The 18,545-nt window shown below is 39.1% G+C and overlaps 1 protein-coding gene across 1 annotated transcript in view; it reads left to right on the top strand.

Annotated features, from left to right (window-relative positions):
- Positions 1–12,320: 12,320 nt before the first annotated feature.
- The window catches only part of CEP350 (centrosomal protein 350), a 150,859-nt gene continuing 144,634 nt past the window's right edge, over positions 12,321–18,545 (top strand). Inside the window, exon 1 of the mRNA XM_040636325.1 lies at positions 12,321–12,920. The gene's annotated coding sequence lies outside the window, so the exon portion shown is untranslated. The remainder of the gene's footprint in view (positions 12,921–18,545) is intronic.

Below are 18,545 nucleotides of genomic sequence, written 5' to 3'. Positions count from 1 at the left end.
TTCTAATTAACCAGAATCCACCCTCTCTAAAAGTCTGGGGAATTATAAAGAATGAGAAAGCTTTCTGTCACACATAGAGACCTCTTTCTCCGATCTTTCATGGCTTATTCAGCTTCACTATCCCACTTTTATCCTTAAAGACCTCACTTCTATTCAAGCGATTGTAATTGGTTGAGATTCTTTTCCAAGTGAAGCACAGACTACCCTGTGTGGAACACAAAGATGTACCACCTAGATCTCCGTAAAGAAAGAACCAAATGCTGGGCATGCAGTCAGTGAACAGCCCTCACTACCAACCACTTTATGGATTACTTCAGCAGCAGAGAGTCATTTTGCCCAAGGTCATGCCAGGTTAGGGGGAGAGTGGTACACATTCAATGACTGATAAAGGGAATATAAAGGCTCCAGCTTCTCAGCCCAACGCAATGCAATTTGGATGGACCATTTTCACTCCAGAGTTTTCCCATGTAGTTAGCTGAGGCTATAGGACCTGTATTATAGTGTGACTCCCCCCTCACCCCCATCCTGCTTCCTTTGCCTCCTCTCCATAGGTGTTCATCCCAAGGGCATTCCCTAGTAAACATCCAGCACACAAAATTTTGCCTGAGTCTGCTTCTCAAAGACCCGAACCCGTGCCACACTGTAAACTTGGAATGATAGCTAATGTTTTTTTTGAGCACTTAACTTGTGCCAAGCACCATGATTGGCACCATACATATGGTATCTCGTTCAATTTTCATAGACTTTTGAAGTACACACTATTACTATCTCCCTATTATACACGAGAAAACAAAGACATGAAGTTTTACTTTGGAGGTAGAATTTGAGCTCAGACCATCTGACTCCAGAACCTACCTTCTTAACCCCATACTACATTCTATCCCCTCATAATATCTACTTTTTAAAAAAAAATTATTTTTAAGTAATCTCTTACACCCAACACGGGGCTCAAAACTGCAACCCTGAGATCAAGAGTCACATGCTCTGCTGACTGAGCCAGCCAGGCACCCCCAAAATATCTACTTTTTAAGTGAAATGTTAAACTGTATCTTATAACCATAAACATATAATGGTTATAATTTAGGGAAACATAGTGCCTGACTTACAGAATCACTTCATTACCTGATGAAATGTACACCCCTCTATAGAGACAAAATCTGGCAAAAAGGTTTGAAGCTCTGTTAGGAAGAACACCTTTCTAAGAGCAAAGGCAGACTGCGGCTCTGATTTCCTAACTTGAATGTGCATTGAACTAGATATTTAAAATCTCTGCCAATGCCAGTTCTATAAAATTGGCAAAGGTTCTAATACCTGAAAATATTGTAAAGCCCAAAGTATTTTGTTCAATGTCTCCTCTGAAAGAGTCTTATCTCTGGCAGTCCATGATCTGTCCATTGTTCAACAGATGATTCAAACCGTGGTTATGTAGTGCAATACTTGCTGTTTGAAACAGAACATCTTTGTGGGCAAATTCCAATGAAATCTTTCTCTTTGGAAAGAGTCCCAAAGAATTAGATTTCCTATCGTTAGATGGTAGGTTCCAAAGACCAGAGCTTTGCTCCTCTGAAATATTTGTATTAGCCTTGGATACGCAGGTTGATAGACACGGAGGAGATGAAGTGTTTTTCTGTTCAGGAAATGTAGCCAACTTTCTATCTCTGACTTCACCTCTAAGTACTATCGTTATTGAATCAGCAGGTCTGCTTTTTGAGTCATGTGGTTATTCTTGAAGGAACTATTTGACCTTTGCCATTTTTCCCAAGGAGATCAATGCATATTAGATGATCGGACTATAGGTTGAGCTCAGATTTAGTTCTAAGCAACGAATCTTTTGCCTTTGTATCATGTTATCTCATTCCTCTAGGAAAGTGGCACAAACATCAAAATTTACAGCAGTCTCAACATCTGCCTTAAATCTTTCATAAAGTGTTCAGGGAGGAATATAAATATATATGTGCATCCTAAAAATTACCTTTTAATATTAAATAAAATATAAATAACAAAGTGGGATGGATGGATAAGGCCAATATAATTCACATAGCTATGGTTGTCTCCCATAATTAGAAAGTTGTTTAGGTGCTCTATGTTTGTTTCAAATCTTAAATATAAGCATGAGTTCAAACAAGCAAAAAACCCAAATCATGTTTTCCTCAAAGCATCAACTCTCCTTGAAACAATACAAACAGCACAATGAAGTCAAAATATGTAAAGAATATAAACAGAAATGTGTAAAGCCAGAAAGCAGCTGAACAGGAAGAGTTTGGAATTAAGGGGCTGGGATAATCAGCAAGCCTGGTAAAGTCCATTTTTCAGACACTATGAGGTCATGCTTAAGATAGCAAAATACTTGTGGCGCCTTTCATCTGAGGTTCTCCAAGTACTTTGCTGACATTATCTAATAGCAAACATTATCACCCCCATTTTATAGGTGGAGAAACTAAGATACCAAGAGATTAAGTAACTTACTTAAGCATGTACAGTGAGTCAGTGATGGAACCAGAAATTTATTTCAGGAATCTAATCTACTTTTCTATTCGTATCACTAGGTCAGCTTTCCAGATCCAAAAGACATTTATTGGTGTAAATTTGTATTAACTGTACTTTTAAAACCGTTATTATCTTCTGTAAACAATTACATGAAAATGCTTTTGTTGGAAGTCATGGTTGCTTTTCATGGGAGAAATTTAAGAGGTGATTCAAAAATAAATTATCCCAGATTCAAAAAAGTATCCACATTAGGTTTAGGTTATTTAGTAGAAATATATTAAGTATCTAATACAGAACCATACGAAATTATGTCAGATAGTATCCAGTGTCCTAATGGTTATTCTGTGGGTGCGTGTCATACATCATTTTTGGTAAAGTGGGCATGAACAGGAAAGGTTTAGGGATTATTCTATACTTTCTACTCCCACTCAACTCAGAACTGTCCCTGAAAATTCTGTAATTTCTGTGGGAACAAATTATGAGGGGAGAGGGTGGTTCTTGTTTGTTATCCTTTCAAGAATGTTACTTTGACTTTAGCCCTAATCTCCAAAATCTTTTAAGTCTTTTATAGTCTGCTTCATGAACACAAACTTTTCCGTGCAGAGTTGGTATTACTACTTCTGACAAAAGTCACGAAAACAGGAGGGTCTGGGTGGTTCCATTGGTTAAGCGACTGACTCTTGGTTTTGGCTCAAGTGATGATATCAGCTGTTGTGAGATTGAGGTCCATGTTGGGCTCCATGCTGAGCATGGAGTCAGCAGGAGATTCTCTCCCCTCTCCCTCTCCCCCTGCCCCTCCCACTTGTGCTCTCTCTCTCTCTCAAATAAATAAATAAATCTTTTTTAAAAATCACAAATACAAACTTGTATTTATATATACTAGTATCAAATACTTGTGCTAGAAGTAAACTAATAATCACAGGACAAAAATAAAGTTTGATAATATTAACTGCATGTGAACTCTAACTACATTTCAAAATGGAGAATTTGTAAATTTCGCCTTCATTTTGGCCTGAGCTCAGGATTGAGGTTACTGATGGGAGATCAGGTTAATTTAGGGCAGAGAGCTGCACATAAACATCCACAGATATACACATTACATACACACATCCTTTCTTTTTTCACTTGTGTGGTATGGTTAAAAGGTTACCAGAGAGTTGGGCAAAGAGAGGAATCACGAACCCAGCAAACCCAGCTATTTCTCCCTTAGTCATTCCTATCTTCTTGGTTCTACCAACATGCAGAAATCCACAGCCCAGTGTTCTTTTTAAAATTTTTTTAAAGATTTTTTTCTTTTCTTTCTTTTTCTTTTCTTTCTTTCTCTTTCTTTCTCTTTCTTTCTTTCTTTCTTTCTTTCTTTCTTTCTTTCTTTCTCTTTTTTTTCAGAGAGAGAGGGAGAGTGAGAGCACGAGAACACAAGCAGGGAGCCACAGGCAGAAGGAGAAAAAGGCTTCCTCGTTGAGCAAGAGCCAAACCCAGGACCCCAGGATCATGACCTGAGCCGAGGGCAGCCGCTCAACCAACTGAGCCACCCAGGTGTCCCTTCCAGGGTTCTTTCTAAAGAGACTCCAACTGCTTTGAGCAGCCACACTGTGTAGTGGAGCAGGCACGCCTTCTGGACTCAGAAGATGGAGGTTCCACGCGTAGCTCTTCCACTCTTCAGCCTGTGGCCAAAAGCAAGCCACATCATGGCTCCAGGCTTCAGCTTCGTCATCTGAGAGAGGGATTGTGGTGATACTCCACAGGTTTTGGTGAGCATTAAGCAAGACAGTGTGTGTGAATAGCTGAGGTTACTAAAGGTTGTATTTGTTATATAAAATTAGTTATGTAAAATGCATATGTATTAGTTATAACCACTTATATACGTAAAATAATTATCAGCATGTGTTAGAACAGTATGTATGTTTGTGCAAATTTTTCCATTCATGCTTAACCGATGCAATCACTTGTAATTCCAAAACCAGCTCTCCCTTCATCATTTATTCCTGCCTGTCAGTTTTTCTGTCAGACAGCTCCAGCTGCTTTTGCCCCCTTATAACGTTTGGTTCAGGCAGTAGGATTTGTAACCAAATGCTCACATGTTCTCATTTCTTGTTTCAACAGGTGGGGAGCACCCAATCCTGGGATTCCAGGAGTGTTTTTTAGTGGCCAATAAGCCCCATTAAAACCTGTGGGTCTTCTTCCACACTGGGCACCCAGCTGCCTTTTTCTATTTTTGAAAGGGCTGCAGAAAATCTCCTGTCAAGAGTTTAAAACTTTCCACAGCCTGTAAATAGGGTGGTTCACCCCTTGCAAAATATAACCTGGTTTGGTTACGTGTAACCTTATTCTGACATATTCTTCAGCATTTCTTTTTTAATGGCAGCTGTCTTGGTCTATGATGTTCCACTGCCTATTTCATTTGTATTATTGGTCCATAAAACAGCATTGAAACAGAGAGATGCTCTCAGAAGAGACACTCTTCTCTTTAAGATTGTTCTGAGAAAAAGGGATTGCCCTTGTACAGTAAAGGGATTACCATGCTTGTTAGTTAAGCTGTTTAAAAGAAATGCCAACAGAGAAAATACTAAAAAGAAGGCACTCAACATTAAAAGAGACTAATCTTTGAAGGTGTATGGAGGTAAATTAGGAAAACAGAATTTTTAAAGCTTAAAAAATTTCAAAATCACCCATTTCTGAAGTGCTCTTGTTCTTAACAAGTATAAAACTTAATTTGAGGAAAATGGGAAAGACTTGGGACTTAGATTTAGGCATACTGGTTGTCTCATTTGCAAATCTTGTTGTGGAATCCTAAGAAGATGAAAGCAAATCATAGTAATAAGATGACCAAAAGTCAGCCTCACCTAATTCAGACCCACTCCCAAACACCAGAGTCTATTATTTTTATGTAGTTATATACTTGAATATAAATATATAAATATATATATACCTAGAGAAAATGTCTAGAATTATTTTGATTTTTATTTACATAAAAGTTAGACTGCAGACATTGTTGAAGCAAGTGACTTTTTTACGCTCAACAATGCTTTTATTAAAAATGTTTTTTGAGATATACCCATTGGTTCCGATGTCTCACAATTACTACAACAAATTAATCTATGATTTTAAGCCTCTATATTTAAAAAAAAATCAGCCTCAGATTTGTTCTAAATCCTAGTTTGCTTTTGACCTTATCAAAAATAGAAAAAGGAAGACACTCACTAACCCCATGGCTTGGCTCTATTCCAATAGCACTTCAGTACTCATTGTAAGGGAGGGATTAGCCATCAAAAGTGAAGTGTGGATTTGAAGCAATTTTCCAGATAATTCAATCCCCGAAAAGCTACTTTGAACTGAACAACCAGATATTTAAGGAATGGACTTTGTTCTTTCTTAAATGTTTACCTAGTTCTCCCAGTCTACTTCATTGGTAGAATGAATTCATCCATCTATCCGTTCTATGAGTTTTTCACTAACTGTTAGAACTAAATGCGCAGTACTCCATTAAACAGGTTTTATTTATTTACATTATTTTTTTTTATTTTTTAAATTCCAGTCTATTAACATAGTGTTAAATTAGTGTCAGGTGTACAATATAGTTATTGAACAATATATAGTTGGTTGTACAATATAGTTATTCAATGCTCACATCACATCTCTTCACCTATTTCACCCATCCCCTGCCCACCTCCCCTCTGGTAACCACCAGTTTGTTCTCTATAGCTAAGAGTCTTGGTTTTGTTTGGTTTGGTTTGGTTTTTAATACTAAAGAGAGAGAGGGGACGAGCAGGGGGAGGGGCGGAGGGAAAATCCCAAGCAGACTCCACAATGAGCGCAGAACCCAATGCAGGCTCGATCTCAGGACTCAGAGATCATGAGCTGAGCTGAAATCAAGGCTGGGACGCTTTAACCAACTCTACCACCCAGGCGCCCCAGTCTGGGTTTTCTAAACAGGTTTGTTTTATGTGTGATCATGAAGAAGGGGCGTGCCCTTTGTGAAAGACATGTTTATCCTTTTCATGTTATACAATACAGGATGTACTTCCTAAATTCTAGCTACCTTTACCAACCAGTATGAATGAATAACTCAAAAACAGGTTGGGAGAAAAGTGTAGATGCTACCTATGATTAACTGTTTGTCCTACAGTCCCATTACATCCTTAAGCCATATCCTATACCTTAAGAAAGAGATACATACCCTAAAATCAGAATCCCTACTAACATTAGGTCCATCCAGGTTAAATTCCTTGTTCTAGAGTCACCGGGCAAGTCAGTGTGAGTAGAGGGTTTAGAATCAGATCTAGGTTGGATCAACAATGCCCTTCTACTCAATATGAGAGTTTCAAGCCCTTACAAACCCTGAGGTGTTCTATCATAAGGATTTCATTCTCAACAACTGGTTTGTGCGAAATCAATATTAATTGTATTTATAGATTATTTTGAGTGTTTTTTTTTTCTTTTTCTCTTTTGAGACAGAGAGACTGGGTGCATGCAGGAACGGGAAAGAGAGGCAGAGGGAGAGAGAATCGTTTTTTTTTTTCTTTTTTAACTTTTTTGTGGGGAGAGAGCATCTTAAGCAGGCTCCACACTCAGCACAGAGCCTGAAGTGACACTAGGTCTCACAACTCAGATCATAACCTGAGCCAAAATCAAGAGTTGGACACTTAACCAACTGAGCCACTCAGTCACCCCCGGAATGGAGTTTTAAGATCTTTTTTAATGTTAGAAAATAAATTCCCAGACCATCTAAATATGTTTGTGCTTACTTAGGCTTGTTTGCTGCTAAATTCATTGAAAATCTCTCTGATCTCTTTCTTAAGAGTGATGTCTTGACTTTTCCAGATAAGGATAAACCTTTTACCTAGCAGTAAAGCAGAACCAATCTGTTTTAATATTTACTCAGGAGGCTGTAAGTAAAGGAAGTGAAGTAAAGGGCTCTGTTTTAGTTTTACTAGACCTTGTTTTGTTGGAATTTCTTTTCTTCCAAGATATGGCATTTTGCAAGGGTCAGGTAACTTTTTACACTGAAGAAGAACAAGATTCTGAGCCACAAATGAGCTCAAATCCCAAGTTCCTCTTTTTCAGTGAGTAGACCAACACTGCTTGCTGTCTTCCTGTATTTTATCTGTGACTGTGAATGACTGAATCCTCAAAGAACTTTCAGGTACATTCCACATCATGTATTTCTGGCAGCAGTAGACTTCATCATGTGCTCTCTCACAGAATCTCAAAATCTCAGGGCATTTCTGCGAACTGCGTCATGGTCTCAGGACTGACTGAATGGCACCAAGCATGAGAAACATACGGTTTTTAAAGCATCGACTTATACCTACAGGTTTGTCCAATAACAAGTAGACTCTGCTGAGATGGTCCAGTGTGTTCTTACCACAGGCAAATTTTTGCCATGTTTTCATCTCGGGCTGTAAGGATGATTAAACCTGTGGGGACTCCAGATCATGACCGGAACCAAAGGCAGGTGCTTAACCAGCTGAGGTACCCAGGCGCCCCTGCAATTCACTTTTTTAAAACTATATTTGCGAGATTTATTCTTTAACTTATTTTCATTGCTATTTAGTGTTTCAGTGTTTAATTTTCCTCTGCTTGCTTACCCATTCTCCTACTGATGGACGTATTATTTTCTATTTTTTCTATTATAAACAATGCTTCCGTAAAAATTCTGGTATTCATCTCCTGTGCACCTGCGTTTTTTATGTTAGTTAGATATTTAATACAAATCTGAGATGGGATAAGGAGCTTGGGTCAGAATATAAATCAGTATATCATCTCCTTGGTCAAGAAAATCTTACCTCAAAAAAAGTGTCCACTCACCTGAAGCGTGCTTAGTGATGCATTTGATTTATATACTTGGACAAGATCTTCTTCTTATTGTGGTCCAGCAACAATGAGTTTGAGAACATGGACCACTTTCAGTGAAATCGTGGGGTCATAGGCACATCTTCAACTTCACTGCATATTTCCAAACTCTTCTCCCAAATCATTAGACCAATTTATACAGCTCTCAGAAGTGCATAAAAATTCCCATTGCTTCATGTCATTGCCAACACGTGGTATTATCAGACCTTTTAATTTTTGCCAATCTGGCGGGAGTGAGATGGTTTCTCATTATGGTTTTATTTTGTCTCTCCCTGATTGCTAGTGATTAGAACATCTTACCATTTAAAAAAAATTTAAATTATTTTTTATGGGGATATAATTGACATAACGTTGTATTAGTTTTAGGTGTACAGCATAACGATGTGATATATGTGTATATTTTGATCACACAGTATTTGTCTTTCTCTGTCCGATTTACTTCACTTAGCATAATGTCCTCAAGTTTTATCCATGTTGTGGCAAATGGCTGCCATTTTTAAAAATTGGTTTTTAGGTTTGTTTTTATTTTTTTTTACCCTAACATGGGGCTTGAACTTACAACCCTGAGATCAAGTGTTGTGTGCTCTGCTGACCAAACCAGCCAGGTGCCCCAGTTTTTTTTTTTTTTAAGATTTTATTCATTCATTCGACAGAGAGACAGCCAGCGAGAGAGGGAACACAAGCAGGGGGAGTGGGAGAGGAAGAAGCAGGCTCATAGCGGAAGAGCCTGATGTGGGGCTCGATCCCATAACGCCAGGATCACGCCCTGAGCCGAAGGCAGACGCTTAACCGCTGTGCCACTCAGGCGCCCCCCAGTTTGGTTTTTTTAATCACTGAACTTTCCTGAACGGTTGGTACTGATCTGCAATTGTTTTCTGCATTTGTTAAGTTTTTTTATTCAATGTTCCAAAGGTGGACCATGTCACCTTACTGCTTTTTATTTATTATTATTGTTATCATTATTTTTTTGGTGGTGATATTTTTATATTTATTTATTTTTATCTTATTTTAAACCCAGTATAGTTAACATACAGTGTTATAGCTTATAGCAATTTCAGGTGTACAATATAGTGATTCAACAATTCTATACATTACTCAGTGCTCATCATGATAAGTGTGCTCTTAATCCCCTTCACCTACTTCACCCATCCCCCCCCCACCCTTCTGGTTACCATTTGTTTGTTCTCTTGAGTTAAGGGTTTTTTTGGTTTGTCTCTTTTTTTTTTCTCTTTGCTTGTTCGTTTTGTTTCTTAAATTCCACATATGAGTGAAATCATATGGTATTTGTCTTTCTCTGACTTATTTTAATTAGAATTAAACTCTCTAGATCCATCCATGTTGATGCAAATGGCACAATTTCATTCTTTTTTATGGCTGAGTAATACTGCACTGTATGTACACCACATCTTCCTACCCACACATCTATCAGTGGACACTCAGGCTGCTTCCATATTTTGGCTACTGTACGTAATTCTGCAATAAACATAGGGGTGCGTATGTCTTTTCAAATTAGTTTTTTTGTATTCTTGGAGTAAATACCCAGAAGTAGAATTACTAGATGATATAATTCTATTTTTCACTTTTTACTCTTTTCCACAGTGGCCGTACCAGTTTCCTTATGGCTTTTTAAATCTCCTCCTCCCTCTCTCCCTTTCCCCATTTTTGACCATTCCATTCTTGCCTGTGGAATGTTATTGGTGCTCCTGTGACTGCCCCTCCTTCAGCTGGGGACTCCCAATGTCCCCTCATCTTCTGTCCCCAGCCAAATACTCTTCTTCGTCTGGGTTCCACTCACCCTGGCAGGCTACCCTTCTAGGAGGATTCCTTCCATATTAGCTTCTTTTTTTTTTTTTTAAGGAAAATACCTAATCTTTATTTTAAAATAGTTATTTTTAAATGGTTAGTATTTTCACATGGTTCAAAATTCTTAAAGTCTAAAAGAGTACAACTGATAAATCTCCCTCTTACTCCCATCATCAGTTTCCTTCCACACAGACAGCCAGTGATAGCAGTGTCTTCTGCATCCATGTAGAGATAGCTTATACATGCACGAGCAAATATGACATATCTCTCCACCTTTTCTTAACTCAAATAGTGGGGTACTATTTACATGGGTTCTGACTTCGGGTTCAGTTATCTCTGACACCTCTTTTGGAGCAAGAACACTTAACTTGGTGGATACCATTCTCTACCTGGCTGCTGAGGTCCCTGTACCTTTTTCAGGTTGAATCCAGCATCTGGTTCCTCTGGCTTCCAGATTCTGGTGCACACATCAAGCTTTACACGTTGTCTCCTCAAAGCCCTTCTCATGAGTTTGAGGTAAAGAAGGAGCTACTTCTGCACCCCTCTGCACATTCTCTCCAAAAATCTTCCTCTCAAATTGTGTGACTCTACAATCTCTCAAGGCTTTCATATCACTGACCAGGTTGAAGGGTCTTGAGAGAGAGGTCAAGAATTGCATACTTGGTGTCATATTACTTCTTTGCAAATTTGCCACTTGGATGCCTGTCTCATAATTTACTTGCTGCTATCAGTTTGCCTTAGGGCCTCACTCAAAAATCGCAATTTAATATTCATTAGAGTCAAATACAGTTAAATGCTGCAAGAGCTAATGTGTAAGGATGTAAACAATAAAAGTTATGGCATGTCAGAAAGGAGAGAAGTGGCTGTGTTTGAGGTATTTGGGAGGTGAAGGAGCGGCAGGGATCAGCACAAGATATGAGAGGCGGAAACTGTGCATAGGCTGATATGAGGATAGCATTGCTCTCCACATAGTGACAGGAACTTTTGGTGTTTTCTCTGTTACCCAGGAGGCAGCATGGGGGTGAAGAATTATAAATAGGCTTTAGAGTAAGGGAGACCTCAAATCTTATATTTACCTTTTACTGATGGTATAATATTGGGCAAATTGCTTAGCTTTTCACAACCCCTTTCCTCTTCTAAAAAAATAGTTTTATAATACTTAATAAGGTGGTTGAATAAATTCAGCGAAATAACATATGAAAAGCATCTATCCCACCGCTTTACATAGAATGGATGGGGAAAACAACTAAATAACTCTTTACTTAAGTTGTTTTTTTTGCTACCACTGGCACCATTGGGATACCCACATTTCCTGCTCTTCCCTCCAGCACAGCTTCCTAGAGACACAGTACACATTTTACACACCTGCAGGATTTTGGTACATCCACTTACGTCCTATTCAGGCACAGCTAAAGGCCCTACAAAGAGGGAGTAGTTACTGCCTCCCGCTTCTGATGAGATCTACTCAACAAGCAGTTATCGACCACCTAAAATGTCCCAGTTACTGATCTAGGCCCTATTGGGGTACAGAGAGACAAAAGGGTCTTCAAGATACTTAAAGATGAGAAACAGCCTCTGGATAAAGAGCTATCGGTGTTCAGAAGGTGGAGGAAAGTCATGGGCAGGGAGCTAGTGTGAAGCGAGCACCTAGCGGAAGGTGGCATTATTTGCAGAAGACATGTCATTTCAGCTAAGTCCTGGCACATGACAGAGAATTCACCATGCGGAGACTGGGGAAAGAGGATAAAGATATTAGAAGATATGTTGATCACAGAGAGTCTCTCAAAGCACCGTTCTATCGATGCCTATGCCTAACGGGAGAAAACTCCGTTTTACTTGCTCTGGAGTCTTTAGCCATTAGACTGCACGCTGAACACAACTGTAACTCGAGCGAATAAAACCGCCACGGTGACAGCAGTGGGTAACTGCAGCAGCCGCAGAGCTGCAATTACTCTGAAACTGACTGGGGTAAAGAAGATTTACTTGGACGACAACTGGTGAAACATCGTAAACTCTGAGAAGCTGCAATTTCGACTTCTGAGTTCACCCTCGTCAACCCTCCCCACCTTGTTTTTTTTTTTTTTTTGTCCAGGGACGAAATGCGCAGCCACAAGGCCCAATTAGCGTCCGAAGAAGGAGGGCCGCGGGTGGGGGGTGGGGGGCGGGGAGGTCTCCGCTGCGGATCTACTCTGGCTCCTCCCGAGTTCTGCAAAGCATACACTCGCCACACTAAACATGGCGCTCTCGAGTGTTCTTTCTTCGTCTTATTTCGCTCTCACATTTTTTTTTTTAGCCACACTCAACATGGCCCTAACCGAAGGTTATATTCCTGTGGAACGGTCTCGGGACAGTTCTCGCGAGGTTTGCCTGGGCCCGGACTGCTCCCGCCCTGCCTCGCGCGGCCGCCACTGCCACTGCCGCCGGCGCCGCTGCTCCTCCGTGTCAGTTGTTGGGCTGTAATGGCGACTGGGCCGCCGCTGCCGAAGTGACTCCCGGGAGGGGGAGCGGGGCCGGACCTGCGCCAGAGGGAACTGCAGAGAGCCGCAGCTCAGGGGGAGGCTTGCTGTGGGGGAGGGGAGGCAGCCTTTCCGCCTCTCCTTCCCTCTCTGCAGCCCGGCGGATCCCGGGAGCCGGTGCGAGGCGGGCACCCGGTGCGTCCCCGGAGCGGGGAGGCCAGGCCCGGCAGCCCTGGGGCCGGTCGGGGCGGCATCACTGCACCCTCCGCCAGGCCCCGCGGGATGCACCGTGGGAGCCGAGGGCGGAGGCGACACTCTCAGGTGAGACCCGGGAGGACGTGGCTGGTACCGCGGACGCTTGCTTAGCCTCTGCTGCCTCTGTCCGCGGTCCCGGGTCCCCGGTGGCGGCGAGAGAGGCGGGGCGGGGCGCCGGGAGCCCTGGCCCTGCCTGGCGTCCCCCTCGGGGAACCTCCCTGGGTCCTGAGCGTTTGCGGGGAGGGCCATCCTGAGACCTGGATTTCAGGTCCCACCGGTGCCTGCAGAAGACGGATTTCCTTCCTTACCTGCCAGTGCTCTCCCCGCCCCTCCTCTCGTCTGCGAAAGATGTACGATACCTCTCGCCTTTGGTCTCCCGAGAAGTGCTCCTTCACTTGCAGATGAGGCATATTTTAGGAAATTTCGGGCAACTGGCTCCAGTGGCAAGGATGACTGGTTTCTGTTCCTTTTTGGGGAGGATAAACATTCTCAAGTATAGGGAAAACTTTGATCTTCTGCTCCAGTCTAGCCGCTGCCGAATGTAGTCTACCGATTTATTCACAAATGATTTAGTGGGGGATTTAAAAAGCTTTACGCTTTTAAAATTGTCAGTGTTTCCCCCCACCTTCTTTTGAAATGTAGCCCAACATGGTAAATAATATTTAACTAATGTCACAAATACGGTTTGGAATTTCACTGGATTTTTAGTTTTCAGATAGGAAGTTGCACATAGGTATAAGATTTTAACGTGGTTTTAGTGTAGTAGCAAATCTTTCATAAAGGAAAAGACCCTTCATATAGGACAGCTTGTCAGGAGTAGTAATCAGTATCCATGCACTCCACCTGATTGTTTTGATTTTTTTGTTTTGATGGCGATCCTTGTTTTGAATTTGGAAAAGTCGTTAATGGTTAGGTTGCCATGTTAGCGATGCCTCCTCCTGTCTTGTATTTAAAGGTTTTAAAGGAAAGGCTATCTTAGGCCAACCTAGCAACAGCTTGAAACGGTTTGTAAAAGCAATGATAAAATACTAAAAGCTGCTCTCCACTTTAAACATTTCTCAGTTTAAAATACTGTTTTTAAACAACACAGTGTGCTACTAATAACATGAGATTGTGACTTTGGGGGATTGGTTGGTAGACGGATGGTGGAAGTTGCTTTAAACCCATGGGTGGGTAATATGAATTAGTTTTGGTGTGCAAAATTGACGAACTCCATTCAGTGCAATAAAGTAAATCTGAAGCATTGAAGCATCATTGCATTGAATTTAAGATGCTTTGATCAGAAAATAAACATCAAGCTAAAATACTTTGTATGTGTGGATAAATACATCTTATTTTTTCATAGTAGCAGCACCTGTGTTTGTGGTGATGGTGAGGTCTAATAACTAAACAATTTCATACATATGTGAGATAATTTCTCTGATTCTCTGAGATTATTATGTAAGAGTGTTACTTCTTAAACAGCCAACCTGTGGGGTAATCAATTATGAATTATGGGTTGTGAATTTTTTCCTAATGCTTTTGATTGCTAGTCTTTTGCCCATTTTATAACACTTCTGTCATATCATGGACAGAAGAAAGGAGACGGAGTCCCTGTCTAACCAATTTTATTTGTTAAATTGCTATGTTATAGTGGCAGCAAAAAAGCAGCTGTTTAAAATAATTGACATCATTTTTTGGTGTATCACCAAATAACGTTATTTTATTTAGTCTTTAGAGCAGTGTGAGGTATATTTGGCAAATATTTTTGTTTTGCAGTTGTGGAAATTGACACACAAGGAAGTTCATTTATTTATATGAGTGATGCTCTTATTTCTGCAGATCTAGAATTGTTTTTTTTTTATTGTGGTATAGTTGACACATTGTGTTAGTGTTAGGTGTGCAACGTATTGGCTCTGTATATGTATGTATTTTGAAGCGATCACCACAAGTCTAGTTAACATTGTAGGATTAATTTTATTTTTAAATTGAGTATTATAGATACTTCTGGACCATGGTTTTTTTTAAATCAAAAAAATTCTATTTTTGCTCCTTTTGATATGTCACTAACTCCTTTATGCTGATGATTGTCATTCTTTAAAAACAGTACTTTCAGTAATTTTTGTTAATTATGAGCAAGTCATGAATTATTATAATGGATGGCTTTACGGCTGTATGTACTTTTTGCTTGAACAGTGTTTTTAAGAAATTGTAGTTGACCTGTCATCTCTCATTTTGTTTGGATACTCATAGTTCTGTCATCTTTGGATTCAAATCATTTATACTCTTGGTTATGAAAAACCAATATTTGGGCCACATGGTAGCCTAACTGAAAAGTAGTAACATCTTGGTGATTTTATTGTAGAACTGATGATTTAAAAAGTTAACTTGCCAAAAAAAAAAAAAAAAAGTTGCCATGTACACTTGTGAGTGCTCTTTTTGCAGCGTGGGACAAGTTGCGAAATAATTTTCTTTATTGACATTTTCTTCCCATGTCATACAATTTCTAGTGTCGCAAATAGTCCAAAAAAACACAATCAAAAGATTGAATGGTGGGTTTTTTTTTCCTGCACTAATAGATTTTTGTTTATTATTATCACAGGTATAACTTTACATTTACTAGTGATTATTTTGGTTGGTTATTTGCCTTTCTCATTTAGTCTGTAAGTTCCATGATGGCAGAGATCCTCTGTTAACTATTGTATGCCCAGTGGCTAGCATATAGTAAACTAATCAATAAATATTAGTTGAATAAATTGACTAAAGAGTGGTCTTGGTATAATATTTAGAAAACAAAACACTGGTTCATTTTCCTAGGCACACATCAACTCTTATTAAGAATATACTCCAGAGAGATGTTCAAGTTTGGTAGTTAGCAGGGAATGACAGCCTGGGATTAAAAAGCCACTGAGAATAAGCCACAGGTGGATCCTGAAAACTTTATTGGATATTTTAATGATTTACTTAGGTGTTCTGGCAATAGTTATTATGATTTAAAGAAAATAGAAGGCTTAAGACCCTGATGTAATTAGTACTGTAATTATAGGCTCTTAATAACTTTAAGTCACTTCTTAATTACAGCATTGGGAGTTTTAAATCTTGAAGGCCACCTAGTCCAATTCCCACGTTTTACACATAAGGGAACAGTATCATATAGGGGAAATATCTCACCCAAAGTGGTCTCATAACTGGATGAAGAATTCGCTGTATAGCTCTAAGTCTTCACTTGTTTAATGTCAGATAATTATCAAATCAGATCATGATTGTGACCAACTGGGCAATCTGTTCATTCTATATCAGAGTGAAAACTCAAAATAGACCCCTCAGTGAATCAAAAATATTTGTTAACTTAAAAATAAACCTCAGCCTTCCCCTCTGTCTTTGGGACTATAAATTGGTACAACTAGAACAATATTCTGGAAGGAAATTTGGTGTTACTTATCAAAATTAAAGGGGCACATATTTGATAGAGTCGTTTCATTTTTAGGCGTTTATCTTACGGGAATTTTAACACAGAGCACAGGAGCAAATCTATAAGGATGTTCATTTTAATGTTGTTTTAAGTAAATGCCAGTAGTATTTATAAATAAAAAATGTTCTAAATGTTTCATTGGTAGGGGAGTAGTTGAAATTATAGTACTTTTATGCTGTGAAGTACTACACACTTGTTAACAGGTTGAGGGATAGCTGTATTTACTTCATGAGAAGCAGCTGAGTGTATCATTGAGCGCAGGGACCATGCAGCTAACTTTCTGGGTTCAAATCCCAGCTGCATCATTTATTAGATGCAGCCATTAGCAAATTACTTAAACGCATCTATAAAGTGGATGTAATTATAGTTCTCACCTGACAGGGCTGTCGTGAGAATTAAGTGAGTTGCTATTGTAAGCCGTAAGTAAGTATAGTAAGCACCAATAAATGTATAAGTGTTTGCAATTACTATTATGTACTGACATGGAAGAATGTTCATGATATAATACTGAGTGAGAAAAATAAGTTGCATAACACTGTGGAATATGATTCAGTTTTGAAAAAGCAAACACACGGGCAAAGAAATTTAGTTTGATTTTATTATGATTTTGTATGTGCATAGGAAAGAGTCTGTAAGGATAGATGTTAAACTATTAGTAAGCACCAATAAATGTATAAGTGTTTGCAATTACTATTATGTACTGACATGGAAGAATGTTCATGATATATATATATATTTATATGACTGTAAAATAGAAGAAACTGTTTGAATGTTTTTTAGAAAAAAATGTTTAAAAAGTATAAAAGTGGGATTTTATTATGATTTTGTATGTGCATAGGAAAGAGTCTGTAAGGATAGATGTTAAACTATTAGCAGTGTTATCCCTGGGGGAGTGGATGACTTTCCTTTTTTTTTTTTCTTTAGACACTTTTGTATTGTTTATTATAAGTCCCACTTTTATACTTTTTAAACATTTTTTTCTAAAAAACATTGAAACAGTTTCTTCTATTTTACAGTCATATAAATATATTTTTGAATTTAGTTGTTTTTCAGAGATCTGTAGATTTCATCCACATGATGTCACAATGAGATTCTCTTTCAAAACTTTTGTTGATGTAAGGTTAAACTTCTATGTGTTATTTATTTTCTACTAGCTTTGTGACCTTAAGTGTCATTTCTTAATTTACAAAGTAAGTACATAGGCTAGATCAGTGTTTCCTTTTCCCCCCAAAGATTTTATTTATTTATTCATTTATTCATTTATTTATTTATTAGAGAGAGAGAGTGCGAGCAAGCTAGAGACAAGTAGGGGGAATGGCAGGCTCAGTGAGAAGTAGGCTCGCCGCTGAGCAAGGAGCCCGATGTGGTACTTGATCCCAGGACCCTGAGATCATGACCTGAACTGAAGGCAGGCGCTTAACCAACTGAGCCATCCAGGGTCAGTGTTTCTTAAACCCAGCATTCCCAGACTGTGCCATGAGGTGTCTTGGAGCACTGTAGTGAACTCACAGGCACTGTGGAATATTTAAAAATTTTCTAGGGAAACACAGTAATATTTGACATCTGTGGGACACTGTTCAAACTACTAGTTTGAGGTAGTGTCTCTGAGGTTGTGCTACATTCCTTTGGATGACAGGATGTCTTCAAGAAGCTGGGTTTGGGTGGGCTGCTGTGATAAAAAGCAAGTACTGTGCAAAAATCAGTGTAAATGATAAGTGAAAGTGGCAGTGTCCAAAATGATTTCAAGGTTTGAGAAGTTGTGTAATGTGTAGCTGGTGCACACATTCATTAATAAGTAATTGTGGTTGTATAGTAATAAAACCTTTCTTTCCATTTATATGTATTTTTCAAACTGCTGCTAAGTTGTTAGGACACAAATACTTACTGGATTGTATGGATCTAATAAATGGAACTGGGAGGTATTTTTTTGGTGCTTGGGGGCACCATGAGAAAATTACTGAGACACTGAGAGCTCTGTGAACTGGAAAGGCTTGGGAACCTGTCCAACTCCTTTGACTAGGACATTCACAATAAGAAATACATTTTTCATAGGGATATAATATACATATTATGTATGTATCTATATGTAAATGAATTTTATATTTTAAGGGAAAAATAATCCTGACTTGTGAACCATGAGACACTTTTATAGACAGATATTCCTTGAAATTAATTTGGAAGAGTAAGCATTCAGGATAACTAGATGGTGGGTAAGCAAAGTATAGGCTCGTATTTCTAGG

This window comes from Ursus maritimus, unplaced genomic scaffold, assembly GCF_017311325.1.
Source record: "Ursus maritimus isolate PB19 unplaced genomic scaffold, ASM1731132v1 scaffold_2, whole genome shotgun sequence".
NCBI lineage: Eukaryota > Metazoa > Chordata > Mammalia > Carnivora > Ursidae > Ursus > Ursus maritimus.
The sequence above is the reverse complement of the archived record's forward strand: the minus strand, read 5'-3'. Positions and strand labels throughout refer to the sequence as shown.